Source organism: Plutella xylostella, chromosome 21, assembly GCF_932276165.1.
Source record: "Plutella xylostella chromosome 21, ilPluXylo3.1, whole genome shotgun sequence".
Classification (NCBI taxonomy): Eukaryota; Metazoa; Arthropoda; class Insecta; order Lepidoptera; family Plutellidae; genus Plutella; species Plutella xylostella.
Genome location: NC_064001.1, coordinates 7,814,150 through 7,824,263, shown reverse-complemented (window position 1 = coordinate 7,824,263; position 10,114 = coordinate 7,814,150).

The following is a 10,114-nucleotide window of genomic DNA, read 5'->3' as shown; positions in this document are numbered from 1 at the left end:
TAATTTCCATGGAAATGAACTGTGATATAAAAATATACATGCAAAAATATGCGAAACGAATAAGAAATATTCTCTTGCACAAAAACTAGAAAACTTTAAAGCATTCGTCTGTGAGCCATTCATCTTGTGTTTGTTCCGCCGTCCTCAGAATATCTTATGGGACTGCAATTTCACAAGCATCGCTGTTTTACTTTAAAATATATTCCTGTATTAAAGTTTCAGCGAAACTGATAACCACCATCGTACTTATCTACCTCCGAAACTTTCAGTACAACTTTTGCTCGTATATAAATTGTAGCTAAAAACTAAGTGAAATATGAAGTAAATTATGGACACGTTGTTAAGGCTACATTACATTAATAGTGTAATCAATCGACATTACCGAGACTGGTAATAAAATTCCGAAAATTTCAGTATGAGGTAAGTATAGTAGACAATGATATCGATTCTGAAGGCGGAAATTTTAAATTTAGAGACGTCAAAACCTTAATTTCTTTGTTTAAAATTCGACTCTATGATTGTATCCGTAAATGTCATTTTATGCTAGCAATTTTTTTAGTTTGACAGCATTAAAATTAGAATTTCTGCCTTCAGAATCAACATCAATATCTGGTTAGTGTTATATTCAGTGTCGAACTTCATACAGAGTAAATGTGTTCTGTGCTTCATACACCGTGCCCCGGCCGGGGCGTGTAGCGTGACTCATCCTCAAGTAAGTAATTAATATTTTTTCACATGTAGGAAAGGACTATGATGGATATCGTCTTATATCGTCTTTTTAGTCAAGTGCTAAGCTCATCTAACATTATGTAACCACAACAATGGAAGGTTACCGTGTAAACCAAAATATGTAGCAAAATATATTTAAGTATCAACAATACAGCAATCTAGAACAAGTGCTCTAACATGTTTGGAGTAGGTCCAAGAGGCTCGGACATTGCCAGAAGCAGGTCCAAACGGAGTTTCATTTGATCAACGATATTGTTTTGTTTTTATTATTGTTTGCCGGCGAAACACCCTCACTTATGTTATGAGTATGAGTTATGTTTTTATGACTTCTAAGATAGTCACTTACAAACTTATCGAATTACTAAGTACCACGAATGATAACCAAAGTTAATTCCGGCTCAATTAGAACTAAATTCCTAATCCAGGTAGCTACACAATATACAACGCCTAGTCTACCATCCCAGGGAATCTAATCAACTATACTCATGTATAAGGAAAGAGATTTCAACTTCCCAGGTTGCCCACTAAACAATTCCACGAGCAAGCAGTGAAGTTAAATGGAAGTGGAACAGTGGGCAAACGTGAACCGCTTTTATTTCTTTAAACTTTCTTCTTCATCCAGCCCGTAACAAGGACTTTAAGTAGCTCGTCTAAAACATGAAATGAGTCTCGCTATCCGTTTGGTAAAAAGTAACCGACAGTTAGGGTTGTTTCTGTTACAGCTGTAGTTAATAGTTTGTCCGAAGAACTAGGGAAAATAGTTGGAATAATAGCGGTCGAAGTAACAATAATATGGCCGGCTCCATTTTCAGTGCACGTGGATAAACATAGTAGTAGATAAACAAGTACACCTGTGTACGCGTGGGGCGGGACTCGATAATGGATTTGGTTTATTTTTTGGAGGTACTTAAATGATGAAAGTGTCTAAGTAAGTACATAAGTAATTAATTGTTTTACATATAAGTAATGTGAAGTAAAAGATAATATATGATATTTGTGAAATTTAAGATTTTTGATTTATATTAATTAGTATCTGAGTGGTTTATTACCAATTCATTTATAAACTAAACTGGACTCTCATGCGATTATTTTCAGAAAAAAGATATATTTAAAAAAATATTGTATAACTTGTTAATTTGCTACGTGACTACATAGATACTTTTTCAGACGTAAAACTAATAACACTTATCATTCTTTCAGGTTGATTAATATCATATTTTGCCCAAAACTTTAGTGGCATATTATTAATACTCGTATTTTATTTGCTACGGCGGATGCCGCTATTATTATTCAAGTATGCGTGTCTCAAGTATATTAATTAGTCCACTCGATACAAATGCCCGCTACTAAGTAAATTTGCTGGCCCCTCGAAATCTCCTCTCAACCTTTCTATTTAGAACGAGTTGGTGTTTATTTTTCCGCTCCTGTTGTTTGTGTGTCTGTCTGGGACTGCTTAGGAGAATTCTGTTTAACTGTTGTGTCATATATCTGCATGTATATTATCTAGAAAATTGAACAATGCGGACTCGGGTGACCATTCATACTCAATGATCTGGAATTACAGTTAGTAAATATCATAATAGTTAATAATTACGACGTCAACGGTTTTGTCTGTGTACAGCAAAATAAACCTGTGAACGAGTCCTTACAATTTTCATCGTGAAAATTTACTGTAAATAGGTATATGCCTATATCTCGAGGAATTAGTTTGTCCAGTAAATCGTAATGATATCTTTGAGCATGTCTTACTTTATGTGAAAATGTATATTTTGCTACAACTTGGTTCTCTATCATGTTTGCACTGATCAATGTAATTACAACAAAGGTATACAATACTTACATGTGATTATAGATATGTTTCGCGGGCGCGATCTGTTCGAAGCGTGAAATAAGTTGAACATTCCGGGCCCTTATTGTCTAATTATAACATCTTTCGCGATATCTGATATTGGCTGAAGCACTTTTTTACGTCTAAAGGATGATCCACCCATCTATTACCTTCGTACTGACACTATACCTACTGGTCTGGTGAAAAGTGGATGCAGCAACAATGCTCAGTTTTACGTAACTTCATAAATGTAGGTTTGTGAATAAACTAAAGTACTCTACTGAAATCTGAAATTTGCATAATCATTCATAAATAGCAGACGACCAAATCAACTGGTTACTTTGTAACCAGTTGATTTGGTCGTCTGCTCCTGCTCCTGCTCCAGTCACATTATACTAATAATCGTAATATATGTGGACATCTCCGGCCAAGCTAGGGAGCGTCTGCATTGCCATTCTGTAAAATCAGACATCTCACTTCGATCTTCATTCTCCCTTCACCTTTCACTTCACGTATGTCATCTCATACATTATTTGTCAAAATTTCGAAATTGCGGAAATTACAGAATGCCAACTCCGGATTCAGAATCGAGTTTTGACAATTAGCTTTATAGAATCGCAAGGCTGTTCACACCAATGTTCACACACATTCAAACCACAGAAGCACACAATAAGGCGCCAGAGCCACACAATCCACATCGGGTCAGTGTTGAAAAATGTCGGCGTAACACCGCAAACCGAACTGCGGATAACGTTTTAAGACCACATGTCGGTCGCAGACACAACGCCTTTTTTTACCGCTAAATCCTGATGAAATGCTGTTTTTAAATGAAACGAAAGCCGGCTTCGGGTGACAATGCGGAAAAAATTATATGGCATATGCGGTTTGCGGCTTGGGGCAAGGGGAAGTAAGCCACGGATAAAAAAATATATCTAGGAATCTAGGAAATATTCAGGATTGTAGTAAGTATATTTTTTATACAAACAGTCATAATTATGTACCGTGTTGCAGTTAACATCTACCACTGCCAGACATACATTACATTTTGAACACCTAGAAACAATGTTACCTGTTTGGACGTAAGTATAACAATGGACACATGTCAAGAACACGTAATGAAACAATACAAAGGTTTACTTCTTTCCTCTTCTTTATCAATGAGTCTAACAGAAAACTATTTTTATTATTTCAGTATTTTTATTTACGATACGAAGTGACCCGATCCACGGCTAGTGTGATTAAAGATTTGATTATTTTTTGGTATTTTCTAGTGTAGTAGCGAATCCAACATTTTAATCGACGGAGAAAAAAAAATATTACTCGAGTCAATTACACTCTTTAAGGTTTTACCCAGTTCAGTATACCTAGAATGTATGCAGCTGCATACTCTTGTAGTTTACCCCGATCTTTCAGGACAAGTTTTCACAGTGTTTTCTCAGAAATAGGAAAATATTTGATATTTTAAAGCCAGCTGGAGTCGTGTGAATATTTTCTCCGGATAGTGTCGTGTCTCAAACACAACCGGCATTACCATAACTTCTATACGAAGCTGCTATGAATTTTCTAGCACATTCTTTAGCTTTTCTTAGGAAAGTATCTCAAAATATACTTGCTTATTTAGTATAAATCGTAAGTTTTGAACTTGTTGACAAGTTTAATTGAATATTTCTTCATGTAATAATATCATAACAGTCATAATTAAATAATAATAAATGTTTAAGCTATCGATCGCCCATACATACAATGTATAGGAATATAAAATGCTGTAAGAAAAACTAAATTGAATGTACCTACCTTGTTTCGCCTTACAACATGATGTGCCGTGTCACAGATTAAAAAGCTCAACGGAGTCGTGCCGTCGGTCTCCGAAAAAGTCAAGGGCAAAAGTTTCCCAATATGATCCCGTTCCCATCTGTACGATACGTTCGGCCCTCGTCAAATATTGGTGCTAGGATTATCCCAGTTCAAACATTGGCAATCGACCCTTTCTCCCCTTAAGTGAAGCCATTGCGGGCAAACTCCAAGAATGAAAGAACGTGGCTGTTTACACATGCCATTGAAGGCAATCTTTTAGGTTATCAATAATATAATAAAATTGTCAAGAGGCTTTATTTGCGGTGTGTCTGTTTATTTTTGGGTAACGTTTTATTTGTATTGTGGTAAAAATTACGATAGAATACGAATTAAGATTAGGTAGTCACTTTGTTATATCTTTTGTGCGTAAGAGCGTAGTGTACGCGTGTAGTGTGTAGTGTAAGCGTATAATCTGCATTTTATTGAAAAAAAAAACATAATCTGAAGTCCTAAAAGGCAACGTAAGACCCAAATGACCTTGCGTGGATCTACAGGATGTCCGCGATTAATTACCGCACCCGACCATCCGTCTTAGTCAATGAGGATAAAATCCCACTGGAACACCCTTTATAAAGATCGCTCCACCGATTGATTAACAAGTCGTTTATACTTGAAGTTTCTTTTTTAATTGGCTGTTTCCAATTTATTAAAAGTTACCTGTGAAGTGAAGCTAATCAAAATGCAGATTTTAGATACGACAGGAAGTAAAAAAATATATTATTTAATTATGATTGTTTTTTAAAAAAGGTTAGGTATTGTTGTCAAGATGTGAGGTAGAAGCAGATTATACTGCAGCAGGGCGATCACGAACAATATAGAATCGAATGCGAGTGCGACTAGTGTCAACTTGACAGCACTTTCGAACACTTTTTACCTATAAAATTGACAGCTGACTATTGTTCGTGATCGCCCTGCTGTTTCAAATTCTATTGTACACTGCGTTTATCTTTTATATATATATAAGCTTCCACATTGAGTAGTGAGTAGTTAAAAGATGAAGATAAAAAACAACCAAACTCTCACAATATATTGATCTCTCAAAAAGGCACGGACATAAAGTCTGTGGAGTGATAATAAAATCTATAAAAAAAAAAAAATGTACACGTGCTACGAAATACTACGAAAAACACACCACATATTCATAAGCAGCTACGGTAGCTACGGCGTAGCATCGTAGCGTCTTCGTAGCATCGTAGTAAATTTACATACCTAACTATATAAAATGGTATCACTGTCACGACACCAGTCTCCGAAGGGGTATTCACAGGATAGGTCATTACAGGCTTAGGGTGCATACATAGAGAATCGGGTTCCCTGTATCTACCTGTACCAGTAACCTGATTATGCGAAAGCGCTCACTCACGGAGCATTTCCCGGATTTTTAACATAATCAGGTTACCGGTACAGGTACATACAGGGAACCTGTTTCTCTATGTAAGCACCCTAACAAACCTGTGAATTAAGCACGCTTGTGAGTAGGCGGAATGATAAGTTTTTTTTAGTAAATAAACGATATGTCTATGTCTATGATACCTCTAGATCTCATATAGATAATATTGAACCTTTTCAACATAGAGTTTATTAGACTCTGCAATTTAAGTACTGTGACAGCTAGATAATGATTCTGAAGGGCTAGCACGGGGCGCATTTAAGACGATACAAAAATTCTCCGTCGCGCTCGCTTTTGAGGCTGCGCGTTGTGAGTGAGCGCGATGCAAAACTTATGTCACGTCTTAAATGAGCCCCGTGCTACTAGGCCTGATATTATTACTTAGACATGACAACATTTAACTGGATTTTAGAGAACATTAAAATGTTGATATTTTTACAGGCAACATGAAGTCTTCAGTTAAATGTCGTCACGTCTAATTAAAAACATCAGAATTATTAACCACTATCTCGCTATCACAGTACTTAAATTAACGAAGTTTCTGTCCACAAAATTAACTTTATTTATAGATGTCTCTCCAAAGTCCTCTGTAATTTATTAAGCAACTTTTCCCTATTATAATGAAGAAACAAATAATTAACTTGCAGAAAAAACAAGGGGATAAAAAGTTTTTTTGAACTCATTTACTAAGGAATTTCAAGTCAGAGCTTCCTTTATAAAAATAATTGACTCAGCAACTTACTCAAATTTATTTGCGAGGAAATTGTGAAGTTTTTACTCGCTGTCTTTTAATTATTTATTTATTTTAAAGTTGATAATAATAAAAATTATTTTTATGCTAGACATTATCACACAAATGAATATTATTTCACACACTTTGGATACAAAATTTGAACATAGGATAACTATTTAATAAATTAGATCACGAATATAATTATACATTTTTTATTAAAATCAAATTATTTACATAAAGATACTTCATTTCATTATTTAACAATTAAAAAACATCACCCTGAGACGCACCCGACCGATTTTTTACTATCTATTCACTTAACATTTTGCACTCCGCCTTAAAAAGTAGCATATCATTCAGGGCGTCAACTTCTCACATAAAAATTACCCCCGCCGTTTTCCCGTGAATTACAAACAAACATAAGTCCAATCCATACTTACGAACGTTTAAATTTAAATTTAATATTAGTAAGATTCCCAATTCTGATGTCCTCTTCGTCGTATCCGACAACAGCGACTCTTGCTACACTCTGTTATGTGCTCTTATGTGGCTGGCAAGTCCGAACTTCGTCTTGAACACCCAGTCACACTGAGCACAGTAAAGCTGTCCCATCCTGTTGTATGTATAGTTGTAGGAGGGCTTAGGGCGTGTCTTCCGAGAGTGGCGTTTCACGTCAAGGGCTTGAAGTCGAGACTTTTCAAAATTTTCTAAGCCTTTGTGGACAGAGGTACGCCACTCTGGCCTCATCTCTACATCTTCAATGAACGGTAAAAAAACACGAAAATCCGGATGGATTTAAAACGGATAAATCAGTAAGTAATTGATTAATATTCGGATTTAATTTAAACAAGTGAGTGTGTTTCATACGATGCGGCCCTCACGTGGGGACTCCGGCAATGCACCACAACTACTAGGACATATGAAGAGAGTCGGAGGTGAGAATTGTTAGTTCGTTAACCTTATGTTTTCAGACGACGACACATATTAGTTCTGTGTGCGTTGCGTTAGCGTTGCGTTAGCGTTGCGTCGATTGAGTGGTGATGCTCCATCATTCTGCATGTAAGGCTGATTAAACAGCATGCGGATATCATCACGCACGCGGGATGGTACCCCATTTTCCCGTGTCTCGCGTGCATATTTCACACGTTACAATGAATACTTGTATGAACGCGCGCGGGGCAGTCCCGCGTGCGTGATCAAATCAGCATGCTGTTAAAAACAGCCTAAGTATCTGAACATCTGACATGTTTGGATGGAGCGTCTCTTCGAAGCAGAACGGAAACTCCCATTCCTAAGAAACTCAAAGTTTAATTAATATTCCATACAAATACAATGCCGTATCCACCAAGAAATACCGTCGCGTCCACATCTCCAGCACAACTCTCCGGCGGATTGCATCTGGAACTAAAATTTCCAGCGGCGAAGTGTCGCGGTCGGCTAACAGCTGTATACAAGTTGCACGGGTTTTTTGCAGAACTATATAAATTGCGCTGTAGTCCGGGTTTTTGCGGAACGGAAAGATAGCGGGTTTTAGCTACTCATGCTCGTACACGCTTAATAGAGGAAGAGTTTTTGTGTCTTTAAACATGACGGCTGTTTGTTAACTGATATATTAAAGTACTTGCTAATGCGTGCGAGCTCCGCATCGTCTTGAAATGTATCTGGATAAAAAGTATCCCAGTTAAATCCTAATCCAAGTTAATCCAGTAATTTGCGTGTAAGAGTAGGTACTTATAAAAATATTTATAAGTACCTACTCTTACACGCAAATTACTGGATTAACTACTGGATAATAATCCATTCATACATTTTATAACATTAGTAGGGTTTTGGGTGAGTAGAGGTATACATGAATAATTTTCTTGTATTTAGTAATTAAATTCTAGAGTAGCTAATACATATTAGTTATTACTAGGCAAGGATCGTATTTTATTTTGAATGTTGTCATTTCTTGCATTATCAAGTATTACTGTGAAATTTCGAATGTAATCGCCAGTGTTATGATAGTAGCGTCCCGACTGCAGAGCGTATAGACAAAACTTAAATACACATTCTCATGCTAACACTCCCGTACGCGAAAAATTATGACTCCGCTTCCTAGCTTACCTAAACACAACAGAGTCTTATGCAAGGAATAATAAACCTTAGCTTAAAATACCTCTATTTTCATCTTCTTAATATTGCTCGTATAACAAAGACGGGGTAAGTTGCGTCTTAGTCGATAGTGGAGAGTTTTTAAAGCCTATTTTTGTTTGCAACAATAATGCAAAGTTTGTCTTCCCGTGGCGGTGCATTAAGGTAAGTTGAGCAGAAAAACAAAGTGAAAACAACAAAACAATTTAAGAAACTGTATCATCGCAGTTGTTTTGCAATAAAGTTTGTTTTACGGTTTCTGTTTTATAGGCTGGAGTTTTATCAGTGATTTTCCCGGTGGTAGGTGAATGTATCGGTCATATTGAGCCACTTTCATTATGTGACAGACTCTAAAATTGCGTAAATGAAACAGCTATTTTATGTATTCGGGTGGAGTAGATTAAACCATAGCTTAATATACGGGTACAGGTATGTCTAATAATGAAAGTGGTTCAGTATGACGGGTCCACACCACAGGCTCTTATATCGGGAGATTCGGGAGTGCCACTTACAAAATTCCACCCTGAATACTACGCAAGTTGAAAAATTACTCATTGGTTATTCACAGACCAATCAGTAAATAATTTTCCGTATAATTATTGTTACCAACTCCAACAGCTGGAGCAATCGCGCGCGGATAACAATCTCCAATTCGAAATATTGCAGATAAATGTCATACGGAGAATAAATAAATACGAGGGGACATCTCGCACTCGGCCAACCGATAAACTATGACAAAGCCTGTAATGTAGAAGGACTGGTGATATTATGAACACAAATACATACATAGTTACCAAAAGGAGCTGGCTCATGAGTCCTTCTGAATAAACTTTATATTTACAATTCGCGAAAAAAAAGTTTCTTCATAGAATCTTTGTAGGTCACGTGACTTAAACATTACTACTTTAATTAGCAAATCAAAAATTTATACTGATTTACTTATCAGATAACACATTTTTTTCATTCAAATATCTGCATTTACTCCATGGCCGTCCGACGCAAATGTTCTGCACCGGAGTTAAAAACTGGAATTCCCATGAAGTTACCAACTTGTGCCGCCTCTCACTGCCTCCTGGTGGAGTTCTGGGGAACTTTTTGGAAACTTCAAAGCTGCAAACTACACTGTTACTTTCAGTACTTGTACTCATAAAATACACTCACTTGCTATGAAAAAGTTACACCTGCCATTGACGTTCCATAGGCCACTGAAACTTTTTCATTGCTCGTAAGTGTGTATTGAACTGTATTGACTGAGTCCTGCCCAATTATCGGCGCCGACGATTATACTCCCTTAAAAATTATGAAAATCATAGAATGAATCGAAAGTGGGATGCTTGAAGTGCTCGACAGTTTAACTATTTTGATCGACAATATTCTGACTGGCTCATGGAAGTAATAATACAACAGGAATGCGCACTAACCAAAATGATGCAAACAAAAATAGACC